This window comes from Saccopteryx bilineata, chromosome X (assembly GCF_036850765.1).
Source record: "Saccopteryx bilineata isolate mSacBil1 chromosome X, mSacBil1_pri_phased_curated, whole genome shotgun sequence".
Classification (NCBI taxonomy): domain Eukaryota; kingdom Metazoa; phylum Chordata; class Mammalia; order Chiroptera; family Emballonuridae; genus Saccopteryx; species Saccopteryx bilineata.
In genome coordinates this window covers 15,321,675-15,338,434 of record NC_089502.1, presented here as the reverse complement: position 1 = coordinate 15,338,434, position 16,760 = coordinate 15,321,675, and the positions used below count along the sequence as shown (strand labels likewise).

Genomic DNA, 16,760 nt, shown 5'->3' with positions numbered 1-16,760 from the left:
CTTATACACTGTTGGTGGGATTGTAAATTAGTGTAGCAACTATAGAAAACAGGTAGGTTCCTCAAACAATTAAAAATAAAACTGCCACCTGACCAGGTGGTGGTACAGTGGATAGAGCTTCAGATTGGGACAAGGAGGACCCAGGTTCGAAACCCCAAGGTCGCTGGCTTGAGGGTGGGATCGCTGGCTTGAGCATGGGATCATAACCATGGTCACTGGCTTGGCCCAGAGCTTTCTGGTTGAAGCCCAAGGTCACTGGTTTGAGCTCAAGGTCGCTGGCTTTAGCAAGGGGTCACTCGCTCTGCTCCCCTATCAAGGCACATATAAGAAAGCAATCAATGAACAACTAAGGAGACTAAGGAGCTGCAACAAAGAATTGATGCTTCTCATCTCTTTCCCTTCATGTCTGTTCTTATCTGTCCCTCTCTCTGTCTCTCTATCTCTGTCACACAAAAAAATAGAGCTGCCATATGATCCAGCAATTCCACCTCTGGGTATTTATCTGAAGAAAACAAAAATACTAATTCGAAAGATATATGCACCCTTATGTTCGTTCATTCCAGTGTTACTAATTTTTTTAAGTAGAATTTTTTTATTTAATTTTTTATTTTTAAAATTATTTTTATCTATTTATTTATTCATTTTAGAGAAGAGAGAGATAGAGAGAGAGAGAGAGGAGAGAGAAGGGGGGGAGAAGCAAGACGCATGAACTCCCATATGTGCCTTGACCGGGCAAGCCCAGGGTTTTGAACCGGCGACCTCAGTGTTCCAGGTCGACACCTGATCCACTGCATCATCACAGGTTAGGCCTCCAGTCTTCAGTGTAACTAATTAAGAGCCACATATGGAAGCAACTTAGATGTCCATCAGATAGATGAGTAGATGATAATGATATGTATGTGTGTGTGTGTGTGTGTGTGAGAGAGAGAGAGAGAGAGAGAGAGAGAGGAATATTATTCAGCAATAAAAAGTAATGAGAGCCCTGGCTGGCTAGCTCAGCAGTACAGCGTTGGCCTGATGTGTGGAAGTCCGGGTTCGATTCCCAACCAAGGCACACAGGAGAAGTGCCTATCTGCTTCTCCACCCTTCCACCTCTCCTTTCTCTCTGTTTCTCTCTTCTTCTCCTGCAGCTAAGGCTCCATTGGAGCAAAGTTGGCCTGGGCACTGAAGATGGCTCCATGACCTCTGCCTCAGGTGCTAGAATGGCTCCAGCTGTAACAGAGCAACACCCCAAATGGGCAGAGCATCACCCCCTTGTAGGCATGCTGGGTGAATCCCGGTCGGGGGCATGCGGGAGTCTGTCTGACTGCCTCCCTGCTTCTAACTTTGGAAAAAAAAAAAACACAAAATAAAAAATAATGAGATCTTGCCATTTGCAACAGTACACTGTACCTGGAAGATACTATGCTAAGTGAAATAAGTCAGACAGAGAAAAACAACTACTGTATAATTTCACTTATATGTAGAATATTAAAAAAACAAAAGGACAAACAAAACAAAACAGAAACAGACTTATAGAGAACAAGCTGATGGTTGCTAAAGGAGAGGGGAGGAGAGGAATGCAAATAAAACATAAAAAAATATTTAATGAAAATAAAAAATAAAAAGATGTTAGAAGCAAGATATATAAATATAATTTAGAATAGATCAATTCTTTTTTTTCTTTTTTTTTTATACTTTTTTCTGAAGCTGGAAACGGGGAGAGACAGTCAGACAGACTCCCGCATGCGACCGACTGGGATCCACCCAGCACGCCCACCAGGGGCGATGCTCTGCCCACCAGGGGGTGATGCTCTGCCCCTCCGGGGGCGTCGCTCTGCCACAACCAGAGCCACTCTAGCACCTGGGGCAGAGGCCAAGGAGCCATCCCCAGCGCCCGGGCCATCTTTGCTCCAATGGAGCCTTGGCTGCGGGAGGGGAAGAGAGAGACAGAGAGGAAGGAGGGGGTGGGGGGTGGAGAAGCAAATGGGCGCTTCTCCTATGTGCCCTGGCCGGGAATCGAACCCGGGGCCCCCTGCATGCCAGGCCGACGCTCTACCGCTGAGCCAACCGGCCAGGGCCTAGAATAGATCAATTCTTTACAGATATAATATTTACAAAGGACCATATATATTAGTTTGGTGCAGTACAAAAAATAGGTTGTAGGCAAAAAATAGGTTGAAGGACAAATAAATACAGTAGTCTTATTTTGCAAATGCATGCTAAAATTTAGAAATTTTTTAGCTGAAGAATACCAATGAAAAGATTAAGCATCTTCTAAAATGACAGTAACATCAGGGTTATCCATGATTATAAAATAAGATCACAAAAGCACAGTCAAGCATGTCTGTTGTAGCAATTAATGTAAACAGGGTAAATTCAAGTATAAAAAAGAGATATTGACAATCTAATTCTAAAATTCATATGAAATTTCAAATTACTTAAAATAGGCAAAAAGAACAAAATTAAAGGGCCAACACTACCTGATTTCAAGAATGATTATAAAGCTTTGGTACTAGCATAAAGATTAACAAACAGATCAATGAATGAAACAGAATATAGAGCCCAGAAATAAGTCCACATGTATAAGGACAACTGCAGTAGAATAACGATAGCTTTTCCAACAAATGGTGCTGGAATAATTGGACATCTATATGTACAAAAAAATTTTGGATCTATACTTCTCATTACACAGATAGATGAACTTGAAATGAGTCACAGACCAAAATGTAAAGCCTAAAATTATAAAATTTCTAAAATAAAACATTAGACAAAATATTTGCCCACCAAAAAATGATTAGAACTGATAAATGAATTCAGTAAAGTAGTATAAAAAATTAATATTCAGAAATTAGTTGCATTTTTATACACCAATAACAAATTATCAAAAAGAGAAATTAACCCCAGCTGGATAGCTCAGTTGGTTGGAGCATTGTCCTGATACACCAAGGTTGCAGGTTTGGTCCTGGTCAGGGCACTACAGAGTCAATGGGTGAATGCATGAATGAGTGGAACAAATTGATGTTTCTCTCTCTCTCTCTCAAATCAATCAATAAATAAAGCATTTTTTAAAGAAAAAGATAAATTGTCTGAACAGGCAGTGGCACAGTGGATAGAGCGTCGGACTGGGATGCAGAGGACCCAGGTTTGAGACCCCGAGGTCGCCAGCTTGAGTGCGGGCTCATCCGGTTTCAGCAAAGCTCACCAGCTTGAGCCCAAGGTCGCTGGCTAAAGCACGGGGTTACTCAGTCTGCTGAAGGCCCACGGTCAAGGCACATATGAGAAAGCAATCAATGAACAACTAAGTACCACAACGAAAAACTAATGATTGATGCTTCTCATCTCTCTCCGTTCCTGTCTGTCTGTCCCTATCTATCCCTCTCTCTCTCTCTGACTCTCGCTCTGCTCTGGAAAAGAGAGAGAGAGAGAGAGAGAGAGAAATTAAAATTGTATCAAAAAATAAACTACCCAGGAATAAATTTAACCAAGGAAGTAAAATACTTGTAGTCGGAAAATTGTAAGACATTGAAGAAGATACAAATAAATGGAAGCATATACTGTGCTCATGGATAAGAAGAATTAACGTTGTTAAAATGTCCATACTACCCAAAGCAATCTGCAGATTCACTGCAATTCCTATCAAAATACCATGGTGTAATCTAAAGTTATGGGTTAAATTCCCTGTCAGGGCACATATAAGGAGCAATCAATGAATTCATAAATAAGTGGTACAACAGATCAGTATCTCTCTCACTCTCTCTCTCTCTCCCTTCCTCTTTCTAAAAATCAATAAATTTTTAAAAAATATCATGGTGTATTTCACAGAACTAGAACAAATAATTCTAAAATTTATACGAAACCAGCCTGACCTGTGCTGGCGCAGTGGATCAAGCGTCAACTTGGAATGCCGAGGTCGCCGGTTCAAAACCCCGGGCTTGCCTGGTCAAGGCACATATGGGAGTTGATGCTTCCTGCTCCCCTCCTTCTCCCACACCCTCCTTTCTCTGTCTCTTTCTGTCTCTCCTCTCTAAAAAAAATGAATAAATAAAAATATAATAAAATTTATATGAATCCAGAAAAGACCCCGAATAGCCACAGCAATCTTGGGAAAGAAGAACAAAATTGGAGATACTATATTATCTGATATCAACCTATACTATAAGGTTAGAGTAATCAGAACAGCATAGTACTAGCATAGAAACGACACAGAGATCAATAGAACAGAATAGAGAGCCCAGAAATAAACCCACACTTTTTTTTAAAGATTTTATTTATTGATTTTATATAGAGAGAAGGTGGGGTAAGCAAAATTATCAACTCATAGTTGCTTCATTTTGGATGTTCATTGATTGCTTGTCATATGTGCTTTGACCCGGCAAGCCCAGGGTTTTGAACAGGTGACTTTAGCAGTCATTCCAGGTCGATGCTTTATCCACTGAATCACCACAGGCCAGGCAACCCACACCTTAATGGTCAACTAATTTATGACAAAAAAGAAAATAATATATATACGGGGTAAAGATGGTTTAGTCAATAAATGGTATTAGGAAAACTGGACAGATACATGCAAAAATTGAAACTAGACTACCTTCTTACACCACATATAAGAATAAACTCAAAATAGATTAAAGGCTTAACTGAAGACTCAAAACCATAAAACTACAGTACTAGAAGAAAGCATAGGCAGTGAACTCTCTGACATTGCTCTTACTAATATTTCTCCTGATACATCTCCTTGGGGAAGGGAAACAAAAGAAAAAAATGGACTACATCAAACTAAAAAGTTTTGCATAGCAAAGGAACCATCAACAAAATGAAAACGTCTCTTGACCTGTGGCAGCACAGAGGACAAAGTATCAACCTGTAATGCTGAGGTCACTGATTTGAAACTGGGCTTGCCTGGTCAAGACACATATGAGAAGCAACCACTATAAATTGATGCTTCTTACTACTCCTTACTTTTTCTCTCTCTCTCATCTCTCTTTAAAATCAATAAATAAAATATTTTTAAAAATTAAGACAACCCACTGATTAGGAGAATATATTTGTTAATGATACATCCGATAAAGGGGTAATATCCAAAATTTATAAAGAACTCATACAACTTAACACAAAGAAATCAAACAACTCAATTAAAAATGGGCAAAAGGCGGTGGCACAGTGGATAGAGCATCATACTGGGACGCAGAAGACCCAGGTTTGAAACCTCGAGGTTGCTGGCCTGAGCATGGGTTCACCAGCTTGAGCACGGGGTCACTGGCTTGAGCGTGGGATCATAGATATGACCCCATAGCTTGAGCCCAAAGGTCACTGGCTTGAAGCCCAAGGTCACTGACTTGAGCCCAAAGTCTCTGGCTTGAACAAGGGGTCACTCACTTTGCTGTAGCCTCCAGCTCAAGGCACATATGAGAAAGCAATCAATGAACAACAAAGGTGCCGCAACAAAGAATTGATGCTTCTCATCTCTCCCTTCCTGTCTGTCTCTATCTATCCCTCTTTCTTACTCTCTATTTCTGTCCAAAAATAAAAAAATAAATAATAATAAATAAAATGAAATAAATGGGCTAAGGATTTGAATATATATTTCTTCATACAGAATATAAAGATAGCCAGTAAGCATATGAATAGAAGATAACACCACGCCCTGTCCCAATAGCTCAGTCAGTTAGAGCATCGTCCCAAAGCAGCAGAGGTTGTCGGTTCGATCCCTGGTCAGAGCACATACAAGAACAGATCAATGTTCGTGTCTGTCTCTCTCTCTCCCTCTTCCTCTCTCACTAAAATCATTAATAAAAAAATTTTTAAAAAAAGAAGATAACATCACTATTCATCAGAGAAATGCAAAATTAAAACCACAATGGAATGAAATATCACCTCGTACCTGTCAGAATGGCTACCATCAATAAATCAACAAACAACAAGTGTTAGTAAGTATGTGGATAGAGTAAAGAGAACCCTTGTGCACTAAACACTGGTGCAGCCACTGTGGAAAACAGTATGGAAGTTCTTCAATAAAATGAAACTAAAGCCCTGGCCGGTTAGCTCAGTGGTAGAGCATTGGCCTGGGTTCGATTCCCGGCCAGGGCACACAGGAGAAGCGCCCATCTGCTTCTCCACCCCTCCCCTTCTCTTTCCTCTCTGTCTCTCTCTTCCCCTCCCGCAGCGAGGCTCCATTGGAGCAAAGATGGCCCGGGCACTGGGGATGGCTTCTTGGCCTCTGCCCCAGGCGCTAGAGTGGCTCTGGTCTCGACAGAGCCATGCCCCGGAGGGGCAGAGCATCGCCCCCTGGTGGGTGTGCCAGGTGGATCCCAGTCGGGCGCATGCGGGAGTCTGTCTGACTGTCTCTCCCCGTTTCCAGCTTCAGAAAAATACAAAAAAAAAAAAAAATGAAACTAAAGATAGCACCACCTTATGACCTCAGAGATTCAAGTCCATGGTATTTATCCAAAGAAATCCAAACATTAATTCAAAAAACTACGTACCCTATGTTCATTGCAGTGTTATTTACAATAACCAAGCTATGGAAGGAACCCAAGTGTACATCAATAGATGAGTGGATAAAAAAGTGATGGCACGTGTGCACGCACGCACACACACATACACACACACACACTGGAATATTATTCAGTGATAAAAAAGAATTAAATCTTACCATTTGTGACAGCATGGATGGATGCAGAGGGTATTATGCTAAGTGAAATAAGTCAGACACAGAGAAACAAAAACCACATGATGTCACATATGTGGAATCTAAAGAACAAAATAAATGAACAAACAAAACAGGGACAGACTCATAGACACAGAAAACAAATGGACAGCCTGGCCTATGGTGGCACAGTGGATAAAGTGTCGACCTGGAACACTGAGGTTGCCGGTTCAAATCCCTAGGCTTACCTGGTCAAGGCACATATGGGAGTTGATGCTTCCTGCTCCTCCCCCCTGCTCTCTGTCTCCCTTCTCTAAAATGAATAAATAAATTTTAAAAAAAATAAAAAAAACAAATGGACAGTTGTCAGACGGGAGGAGGGGTTAGGGGGACTAGGTGATAAAGGTTAAAGGGATTAAGAAGTGCAACTGGTAGTTACAAAATAGTCACAAAGAGGTAAAATACAGCACAGGGAAAATAATATAATAATAATATTATAACTATGTATGATGCCAGGTGGGTACTAGACTTATGGAGGGAATCACTTTGTAAATTTTACACACACACACACACACACACCAGCGACTCAGCATTCCAGGTCGACACTTTATGCACTGTGCCAGCACAGGCCATGCTCTTGTAGTTGAGTTTAGAGAGCATTGTGGTTAGACAGATATATATATGTATGGGACTTATTGAGTGTGCTGATTCTAGTGGGTTTGTATTGTTTTATTTTTTGTTCAATCTCATGCCAGTGTTATTGTCCCACCTAACCTGGAATGCCCGGATGGCCAATGCTCTCTTTTCCTATTTTGAAAAGCCATCTGCCTTCTCATTTCCAGGAAGCCTTCCCCAGTGAAGCTGAGGACAGAGAGGAATGTCCTTTCTCTAGATAAGCCATGGGCCCTCATCATCACTCAATCTGCAAATCTTATTTATTCATTTTTTTTTAGAGAGGAGAGGGAGAGACAGAGGCAGAGAGAGAGAGGGGCAGACAGACAGAAAGGGGGGAGGAGCTGGAAGCATCAACTCCCATATGTGCCTTGACCAGGCAAGCCCAGGGTTTCGAACCGGCAACCTCAGCATTTCCAGGTCCACACTTTATCCACTGCTCTACCACAGGTCAGGCCCAATCTGCAAATCTTAAGTGCCATAAGTGCCATAAGCTGGTTGGCATTCATCTCCCGCTTGACGTAGGGCTAAGTGTACAGGTCGAGATTTAGGTTTAGATCCTTCAGAACAGGGGGTTGGGCCTGGTGTGTGTGTGTGTGTGTGTGTGTGTGTGTGTGTGTGTGTGTGTGTGTGTGTTTTGTTGCTTTTTGTTTTTTAATATTAGCATGGCACCAAGAAAGTGGTCACCTAACGAGACAGGTGTTTTCTGCGCATGGATTTGAAGAGAATCAGCAGTGCTGAACTAGCCTCACTTACCTCTGAGGGCATTATGAGAAAAAGACACTGTTATTTCTTAAATGTCTAAGTACCTCCTTGTTATCAGGTCATCAGGAATTTGGGGAGGATAAGACTAATTGCCCACTCTCCCGTCCCCTGAGGCTCAGCAGTTCTACTGTGAGGGAGAGCTAAGGGACTGAGTGCAGTGGCTCAGGGGTGGTCCAAGTGCAATCCAGTTTATCCGTAGCCTGCTGGCCCTAAGGGTGGCCACAGGCCGCTCAAACAAGCACAGTCAATTTGATAGCAGATGGAACCTCCAAGTTCCTTTCCGAGAGGCCTTCGGAATGGGAGTGGCCTGGCCTAGTCCCCAGGAACTCTTCTGGACGAAGGAGGCAGTGCCCCAGTTATAACCCTAAGCCTTTGGGCATTGGTCCAGAATGGACCCATCATCTAGTCTAGCAAAAGAAGGGAGAAAATGAGCAGTGCTGGCTAGTCGGCTCCCAGAATTCTGCATTCTGTAGTGTAAGAAAAACAAACTGATGATTGCTAAATACTTGCCAGGGGAGGAATGTGAGGCCTGCTCTCAAAGGAACTAACTTACTGATTCCTGCAGGGAATGATACTCAAGATAAAAGTGGTGAAGAGATAAAGATGATGATGTTAATAACAAGATTAAAGATGCGTTTCATCCTACACACACACACATACGCACACACAATCTTCTTCCACATCACTTCCTTATTCTGTGTGATGTAAGCGTTAACAAAAAGTGAGCTCAAAGATCTGGACAATCTTCCTCTTGGTTTTAGCAGTGGATATGGCATAACTTGTCGGCATTTCCAGAGAAGCAACTGATCCCTAGAGCCTGACAAAGTCAAGGGTGTGTGAAGGTGAAATTATAACAGTAACAATAGCTACAGAAATAACAGCTAACACTTGTTGGGTGGTTACTATGTGCCAGACACCATGCTGAGTATTCTACATGCATTATCTCCTTTAATCCTGACCTGTAAAGTGGGCACTGACATTAAGCAACGAACCCACAGTCATATGGCCAGTAAATGGTTGGTCTAGGAGAGCCTCTGCTCTTCCCTGCTTTTAGACAATATACTTCTGGAGAAGGATCTTGGGGTAGACTAGAAGAGGAAAAGAAGTTTTGGAAAAGGCAGGTGGACTATGAGGCAGGATACGCCACCACTGGAAGAAGTAAATGATCCATCAAGAAGGTGGAGCCTGACCAGGCAGTGGCGCAGTGTATAAAGCAGGGGTCGGGAACTTTTTTTCGCTGAGAGAGCCATGAACGCCACATATTTTAAAATGTAATTCCGTGAGAGCCATACAACAAGCCGTGTACGTTATGCATTATCCAATAAAAATTTGGTGTTGTCCTGGAGGACAGTTGTGATTGGCTCCAGCCACCTGCAACCATGAACATGAGCGGTAAGAAATGAATGGATTGTAACACGTGAGAATGTTTTATGTTTTTAACATTATTTTTTTTATTAAAGATTTGTCTGCAAGCCAGATGCAGCCATCAAAAGAGCCACATCTGGCTCGCAAGCCATAGGTTCTTGACCCCTGGATAAAGCGTCGGATTGGGACGCAGAAGACCCAGGTTCGAAACTCCAAGGTTGTTGGCTTGAGCACGAGCTCATATGGCTTGAGTGGGCTCATCTGGCTTCAGTGTGCACTCACCATCTTGAGCACAGGGTCACTGGCTTGAGCCCAAGGTCACTGGCTTCAGCCAAGAGGCCGCTGGCTTGAGCAAGGGGTCACTCGCTCTGCTGTAACCCCCCCTTCCCCGTCAAGGCGGGTATGAGAAAGCAATCAATGAATAACTAAAGTGCTGCAATGAAGAATTGATGCTTCTCATCTCTCCCTTCTTGCCTATTTGTCCCCATCTGTCTCTCTCTCTGAGTCTCTCTCTCTGTCTCTGTCATACACACACACACACACACACACATAGTGGACACCTAAGAAAAAGTTTGCTCAACTTGGGCAAGCTGCTCAGGCTCTTGTTAGTTTGTCTGAGAAATGTTCTGGCACCTTCCCTTGAGGACTCTCCTGCACGAGACACCTTTCCTTGCTGCCTAACCCTCCTCATTACCTTGGGAACAGAACAAGCTGGGGTTTCTGCAAAAACTCATCTTAGGGCTCAATTTCCTGTCCAAGAAGTTAGGGCACTTTGGTGTGTGTCCCTGGACCTTTGCAATGTGCGGGGGGGGGGGGGGCAGAACCAGTTAGCAGTGAGAGAGGAAAAGTGATTTGGGGAGGGATGTATGTGTTTGAGTGTTTAGGTCCAATTAAACCCAACAAGGGCAAAACTCCCCTCTACGCTCAGCCGTGGGCAGACACAGAAGCAGCAGAACAGATATATGGCTAGTACTTGCGTTTGCGCAGGGAGTGGGCAGAGACATGTGGGAATCTTTAGACCCTTTGGTTCCCAGATGGATGAGAAAATTAAAATCTGTATCCTCCGCCTGACCAGGTGGTGGCACAGTGGATAGAGCATCGGACTGGGATGCTGAGGACCCATGTTCGAGACCCCGAGGTCACCAGCTTGAGCGCAGCTCATCTGATTTGAGCAAAAGCTAACCAGCTTGGACCAATGGTCGCTAGCTCAAGGAAGAGGTTACTCGGTCTGCTGAAGGCCCGCGGTCAAGGCACATATGAGAAAGCAATCAATGAACAAGTAAGGTGTTGCAATGCGCAACGAAAAACTGATGATTGATGCTTCTCATCTCTCCGTTCCTGTCTATCCCTCACTCTGACTCTGGCTCTGTAAATAAATAAATAAATAAATAAATAAATAAATAAAATAAAAAATAAATCTGTATCCTCCACCTGAACCCCCAGGCTCCTGTAGTACTTCCAGAAGTGTAGTCAAGGGGGGATGCACCCAACCTGTGCCTGCCAGGCACACCTCTAGTGTGGCAGTGTTCCTGTTCCTTTGGTGCCCCTATCTCTCTTTCCCTCTCTCTTCTCACCAGGGCTGGTGTGTGTGTGTGTAGGGGGGGTCAGAATGAAATCCCCTCCGCTTGGGTGGCAGGGAAGCCTGGCCATCCTTTGTGTTTTATCAATACAGGCTGGGATCCTGGGCCAGGCCAGCCACTTTAAACCTCCTAGACTGGCACTAGGGTCTACACCAGGGGTCCCCAAACTATGGCCCGCGGGCCACATGCGGCCCCCTGAGGTCATTTATCCGGCCCCCGCCATACTTCCGGAAGGGGCACCTCTTTCATTGGCGGTCAGTGAGAGGAGCACATTGACCATCTCATTAGCCAAAAGCAGGCCCATAGTTCCCATTGAAATACTGGTCAGTTTGTTGATTTAAATTTACTTGTTCTTCATTTTAAATATTGTATTTGTTCCCGTTTTGTTTTTTTACTTTAAAATAAGATATGTGCAGTGTGCATAGGAATTTGTTCATAGTTTTTTTTATAGTCCGGCTCTCCAACGGTCTGAGGGACAGTGAACCTGCCCCCTGTGTAAAAAGTTTGGGGACCCCTGGTCTACACTGAGCCACCGCACTCGCTGACCTGGTCTTTTATGTGACACATATTTGCCAAACAATTATCCAGCCTTCCAAGGTCTGTCTGTGGCCAGGAAAGAGAGAGGAAGGCATCTTTTCTCTCCTTTCTGCCTAGCCAAATCAACCCTGCACCGCCCCACCCTCCCTCAAGGACTAGCTTGAGGCTCATCCCTCCTGAAGTCCTTCCCTCCCTCCTCCAGCTGCTGCTGACCTCATAGCTCTGGACGCCTCTGGCCCCTGCTCCAAGGAGCACAATTAGCACCTGACCAGCCCCTGGCCTGGCTGTTTGTCCTAGCCTCTGATTGTTTTGGTCTCTTAGTCATCTTTCTCCCATGGCCTCCTTTGTGCACCTCCTCCACACCACCTAGCACAGGTTGGGCACACAGTGGGTGTTAATAACTGTCTGTTGAATCAAAACTCAGCAGACCCTATGAGGTCAGAACCTTCACAGGCTCCCCAACCAGCAGTTCCTTGGCAACCAGCCCTGGGGCCTGGGCTATAGGGCATTAGCCGCAGGGCCGAGATTACAGGCCAGGAGAGGCTCAACAGCCAGAGATTTGCAAGCAGGTTGGTGTTGATGAGAAAAGCCCCTAACCCTTAGGAAAGCGCCCATGGGATTCTGGGTACCACAGATGAGTTTCCTTTCTCCCCTGCAGAACTAGTTTTCAGTCTGCAAACCACAAAGGGAATAAATTGGCAGTGAATCCAGAAACCTCTTTGCAGTTTAGAAATCCCAGAGAGATAACCACGACTGGGTTGGGGTCAGGCACAAGCCTGAGGAGAGAAGGCTGCTCCAGGCCCTTACCAGCTCAAGGGGCACCTCCTGGAGGTACAAGGGGTGTGGCAGGAATGGGCCCTGCCTCTCCTGGGTCTAGAGAGGTGTTGGAGGGTAGGCCTAAGTAATATCAGCCTGCCCAGCAACCCAACGAATGATGCTGCTGAATGCTTGCCGCCTGCAGCCCACACAGCAAACAGGTCTTCCTTTCCCTGTCATTCACCCCAATCCCAGGGCGGGCCTCTGTGGAGGGGAACAGCCAGACCAGAACCCAGCCAGTGTCCCCAGGCAAGGCGGTACCTAGCTCCCCACACTAGCTCAAGGATCTCAGTCTGGCTTTGACTATGGTTATTCATACCGATGATCCAGCCACTGCTGCGAGCCAGTGTGGCTAGTAGTTCCAGGTCCTGAGTGAGAATGGCACAGAATTAAGAAAATAAGCTTAAAGAGAAAAAGGTTGGGCTCAGGAGGTCTCAGCAATGCTGATGGCAAGAACAGAAGATGCTCTCTCCACACACACACACACACACACACACACACACACCATCTGCTTTATTTATAGGGCAAAGTGAGGTCATTAGCAAATCAAAGAGATCTCTGATCACATTTCCAAGGCAACTCAAGAATTCTCCCAAGTGCAGAAAACCCCGACCATACATAACATCTTAACTTCACAAAACAAAGGATTGCCTTCAGACTTTCTAAGGGACATAAGGGAGGGGGGTAGGACGAGTATAAACAATCCAGCATCATAGCTAACATGAAGGTGTGGAAAAAAATAACCTTTAGCAACTTCACAGAACAAGTGAGGTGGGGGGTTGGGCAGACTGTCAGCTTACTGCGAGGTCCCCACACCTCTGTCCCCCAAAAATATAAACTGCAAGACCCTGTTGGCTTTCAGTCCCCAACAAGCCACTCTTTCCAGTCGTCCGACATCCCCCACACCAACTCCTCAAAGGAGGATGATGTCCTCTTCACCATCACATTTTCCTCACTGCCACTAGTGCCTGATACTGGAACTGGCTCTTAGCAAATGCATGCTGAATGGACCTAAGTGTTAGGCACTGAGCTAGGCAAACATGCTAGTCTGTGCTTATTGTGTGCCATATACTGTTTTGATAATCATCATAGCCTTATGAAGTGGTTCCCATTAGACAGATGAGGAAACTGAGGCATACAGTTGGCTGCAGTCACATGGCTAGTAAATAAGAAAGCTAGATGTAGACCCAGACAGTCTGTTCTCTAGGGCTTGGAGGGAAAATGTAAAAGTTGGGAGGGGGTGAGGGAGGACCAAGGCCGAGCTTAGGAGTAGGGAATTCCCTGGAAAACCAGTCCTCTCAGCCTGTGTCTGGGTGGTGCTTTCTGGAACAAAGTTCTGAATTTTGCAGGTTGGAGCATTTTGTACATCCTTTCAATCAGGTCCATGAATGACAGACCACAGCGCCCTCATTTTTAGATCCCAATATAAGACAGAGGAGACAGAAGCCACTATGCCATCTCTTAGCCCTAAACAGGAGGAGGGTGGGTTTTGGGGCCCCCAGCTTGTCCAGGGGTGGGCGCCAGTTCCTGAGCAACCACCGAGCAAACAGTGTGCAGCAGTGGGAGGAATGCCAGACATAGTTGCAAACAAGCCACTCCTTAAACTCACAGTGGAGGCTGGGTGAGGGTGGCAACGTGGAGCCTGCTCAACGCCCCCCCCCAAGAAATCCCAGCCTTTGAACCCCGGCTCAGAGACAACCACATGCAAGGCAGCCTCTTCCCCACACCGGCCCGGTGAGACGTCTCCAGGATAGTTCAGTCCCTCATTTAACTGAGGATAACTCCCCGCTAGGCTGTTTTTGCTGTGAGTCCACTGAATTAATGGCAGAAAGTGCCTTATAACCGGCCAAACCCTGTGTAACTGACTGTGAGAAGGGATTTGCATTCTTGCCCAGCATTCGTGTCCCTGGGCATTTTCAATGCCGAATGGGAGAGCTAGATCGTTTTCCTTCATCCTCCTCCCACCTGGCACTCGGGCCAGGGGGACAGCTCTAAGGGGGTGAGTCCCCGATGGGCGTGCCCACCAGCTGTTGGGGCCCAACAGTGGCGGCTCAGGCCCGGGGGTGGTGACCTCACTTCCTCTCCTACCTCCCCACCTCCCCAGCACTCCTCCCATTTTGAGGCCCCACCAGGCAAAAATCGAGAAGTCCAAGGTTAACCGTTCCTCCCCATTTTAAGAGCTAATTAAAATGATTAGCCACAATGAATTGTCAAACATTAACCAGAAGAAGCTGCAGGACCAGACAGGCCTCAATCTCGGGCAGAGGGATGGGGGACAGGAATCAAAAGGCCATCAAATCCCACGGTTGGGGTGTGGTGGTGGTGGGAGCAGCCAGGAAGAACCAGGCTGAGCCAGGTGCCAAGGGGTCAGGAGGTGCCTCTGGTCAGACAGGCACTGTCCCTGCACATAGTGGTAGGGAAAAGGCGACAGTCAGGGTGCGGTGGAAGGAGCAGGAATTCATCAAGCCGGACCGCCTCAGCAGTCTCCGACGGCGCTGTGTGGCTGCGGGCTCCCCTTGCTGGCAGCCGAGGACGGAACAGAGAGGCGGGAGAACCCGGGAGAGCGGGAACGCGGGAGAGTGAGGGCTGCGGCAAGCTCGCACGTAAACTCCGGCCCCCGGCCAAGAGGTCCCTATTTCGGCGATCCAATTATTCACGTGTGTGTGTGCGCGCGCGCGTGTGTTTTACCCTAAGGCGTCTGGCCCCAGAAACCCTACCGGCCGCTGGATCAATCTAACAGCCCTGCCGCAGACCCGCCCAACCCCCGCCCTCAGGCATCCAGCTTTTGGGGGCCTGTTGTCGCGATCGGTCCCGTCTAGGAACCCGGGCTGCCCAGAGCGCGAGGAAAATGACCCCCTATCTCAACTCGGAAAACGATTCCGCTTCTAACCCGGGGTCAGGAGCCCGGTTCCACAACACACGCGCGGTGGGGCGAGGCAAGGGTGGGACTCAACACGCCGAGGCTCTACTCGCTTCCCTAGGGCCCCGACCCCTCCACCCCGGGGCCCCGGGATCCCAGATCCCGCCCTCGGACAAACTTTTCGAGGTCCCCGAAGGCTCGAAGAACCGGCGCCATCGACGTACCTGAGGAGAAATGGGCTCAGTGGCCAAGTCAGGGTCGGTGGCCGCGCTCCCCGCCCTGCTCTGGGGGCCGAGACGCGCGGCTCCCGGGTCCCGCCAGCCCGCCTTCCTCTCTGAGAAGCCGGGCCGGGCAAGTGGAGCCGGGATCTCGGCGCCGGCGAAAGGAGAAGTGGAAGTTGAGCGCAGCGCCTGGTGGGTCCCCGCGGCCGCTGGGGCCGGCGTCCGCCTCCCTCCTTCTTTCCCTCCTCTCCTCCCTGGCCGCCTGCCCCCGCGGCCCCGCGCCCGTGACTCACCTCAGCGCGGGGCAGGCCGGGCCGGGCGGGCGGGCGAGGCGCAGGGCTCTCCCACACGTCGCGCCGCCAATGGCAAGTTAGAGGGCGAGATGCAAATGCCAGGTGAACCCCCGGCGCCCCTCCGAGAACGGTTCCGGCGGGGGCGGCCTGGACGCAGGAGGGCCCCGGCGGGCGGTCGGGGCGCCCAGGGACTGGGCGCGAGGCGGCGGAGACCTGCGCTGAGACAGCCGAGCGAAAGGGGAAATCGCACCGGAGCCACACACGTCCCCTCAGGCGGCGGCTGGGGCGGGCGCGAAGGAGGCTGGGTGGGAGGGAGGGAAGAGCTGGAGGGAGGGACCGACGGGAGGGACAGCGGGCGGGCGGGGGGAGGGAAGGAGCGAGGGAGGGAGGAGGCGTCACGGTGGAAGCAGCACCCCTCCAGCCCCGGCCCGCCGCTGTCGCCAGCACGGCAAGGGAAGCCGTGCCAGGGGCCCGCGCGGCCTTCCCTTCCCTTCACGGCTCGCTCCCCGGGGGACGGCTCCTGCAGAGCACGCCGCTCGCGCTGCGCTTCCCGGCGGGAAGCCCCCACACAGCGCCTTGGAAGCAACGCCACTCACAGGGGACCCGGGAGAGCTCGCTTCAGGCCCCTTGGCCTGCACACTGCACTTGCTCGACGCCTTTGGCCCGAGCCCCTGAATTCGAGAGGATGGCGTGCCGGCGGAGTGCGGACCGGACCTGGGCGGGAGGGAGAGCGGGCTGCAGGGTGGGTGAGGCCAGGAGATGCCCAGAGAATCAGCTCAGGGACAAATCCCGAACGCCGCCCGGCCGGCCTGCCCCACGCTGAGGCCAAGTGCGTCGTGCTCTCGGGGAGACTGGAGAGTTGGGGGGGGGGGCTCCTGAGGAAGGTCGAGCCTAGGGCTCTAGGTGGACGAGGTCAGAAGGATATTAATGGTGGACGGGGCTGCGGACGCAGAGGCTGGGCTGCCACAGAAGGTGAGAGATACCCAGCCTTGGGGTACAGGGAGAAAGCCCATGCCCCTTTCTGCG

General features: G+C 48.2%; 1 protein-coding gene across 2 annotated transcripts in view; it reads right to left on the bottom strand.

The window, feature by feature from the left end:
- Positions 1-16,008, bottom strand: part of ELF4 (E74 like ETS transcription factor 4) — a 48,218-nt gene extending 32,210 nt beyond the window's left edge. The window contains exon 1 of one of the 2 annotated variants that reach the window (XM_066249497.1): positions 15,735-16,008. The gene's annotated coding sequence lies outside the window, so the exon portion shown is untranslated. Of the gene's footprint in view, positions 1-15,444; positions 15,709-15,734 lie in introns of those variants that run through there. The other variant, XM_066249496.1, reaches the window with a different exon arrangement.
- Between the last annotated feature and the right edge of the window lie 752 nt (positions 16,009-16,760).